This window comes from Carlito syrichta, unplaced genomic scaffold (assembly GCF_000164805.1).
Source record: "Carlito syrichta isolate Samal-C Ts95f unplaced genomic scaffold, Tarsius_syrichta-2.0.1 Scaffold302589, whole genome shotgun sequence".
NCBI classification, from domain to species: domain Eukaryota; kingdom Metazoa; phylum Chordata; class Mammalia; order Primates; family Tarsiidae; genus Carlito; species Carlito syrichta.
Genome location: NW_007246685.1, coordinates 3,093 through 4,638, shown reverse-complemented (window position 1 = coordinate 4,638; position 1,546 = coordinate 3,093).

The following is a 1,546-nucleotide window of genomic DNA, read 5'->3' as shown; positions in this document are numbered from 1 at the left end:
CCCAGCCCAGAATGTGACCTCTAAAGTAGAAAAAATCGTGTTTTGCTCATTATTGTCTACCCACATCTTTGCACTGTGTTTGCCATTTAGGAGAAAATAAATGAAAGAAAAGAGCCTGGTTCAAGTTTTATTTTGGTAGAATAGGAAACAGAGTGCTAGAGAGTTTGAGTTACTTACCCAAGCACATGTAGTTTATTAATGTCATAATCAAGAAATCTTAGTCACCACAGTTTGGTGTGTTCTGATGTTTACACACAACTTTGGTCACAGATGGCTCTTCACTCATAACTGAACCTTGCCTTGCAGGTTGATCAATCGGTTCTTAAAACAGCGAGCTTCTTTGAGTATATTTTTTACTTGCCACCTGTGTGCTGAATATAAAGTTGTTATTTGATTTAACTTTTCCCCTAATTAACATTTTTTCTCCTAATTTCATCTAGTAAGATAGGTAGAGAAAATATACAATCTGTCTGGGCACCCAACTGGTTTTTCTCCATAGTCCATTTGGAACACTTTATTATGTTTCCTCTTCTGTTCTCTCTCTTACCTCAACGCTTTAAAGTTTTCTTCTGGCATTTGTGCAGATTAGAGATTAGGGGGAAGACTATATACATAGACCTGAAAACCCTAAGTTAGTTAGCCGAGGAGCCTGTCATTAAAGGCAAGCCAGGCAGCAATATGGAGCAGAAGCAGTTGCAGCTTGTCTGGAAAGCTTCTCCCCAAAGTCTTGACTTACAGATGGTGCACAGGTGTGGGTGACACTCTCTGACCTAGCTGGGGCTCCTGAGTAGAAAACACCCTGAATACTTGCCTCTCCACTGTCTTTCTAACTTGAGACTTCCATTGCAGGCCACAGGAACTTGCTCTAACAATCAAGACACGCTTGTTCAAAGGGTATCAGATTGAGCAGGCTCAGAAGCCAAATGCATCATTAAATAAACCACACCGTTTCCCCAGGGAGGAAAGCGGCATCAAAGCTTTGTAGTCCCAGTTAATTCTAGTTAAAGTGGCTCAGGAAAAGATAAAAAAAGTCAGATAAAATATTTGGGACATCATTCCCCAAACAACCAACGATGCCTACTCATACCATCTCTCTCACGGCAAGAGGATTTTCTACTCCCTGCTAATTTCAAAGGGATGCACCAAGTTAAAAAAAAAAAAAAAAAAAAAGTTCTTCCAAGAGAACATATTACAACCTCATTAACAATTAAATCATAGAAGATTCTAGCACCCCAAATGGTATTATTTTCAGGAGTTAAGAAAAAAATTCATGCCATTCCAATGACTTGTTATAGGTTGACCATTTATTTAGTACAAGTCATGGTTTCTCTAAAAGTTCACTCTGACAGTTATTTCTTAGATATTTGTTGCCTACTCAGGTTGCTGTGGGAGAATTTTTAGCATTGTCCTGGACGTATCTAGTAGTTTTATATTCAGAATATATATAAAGTAGAATATATTATATGTATATATTTAAATGAGCTAAATCAGTTAATAAAATCAAATTGCTAACAAAATAATAATATTAACCAACTTACTCCATTGT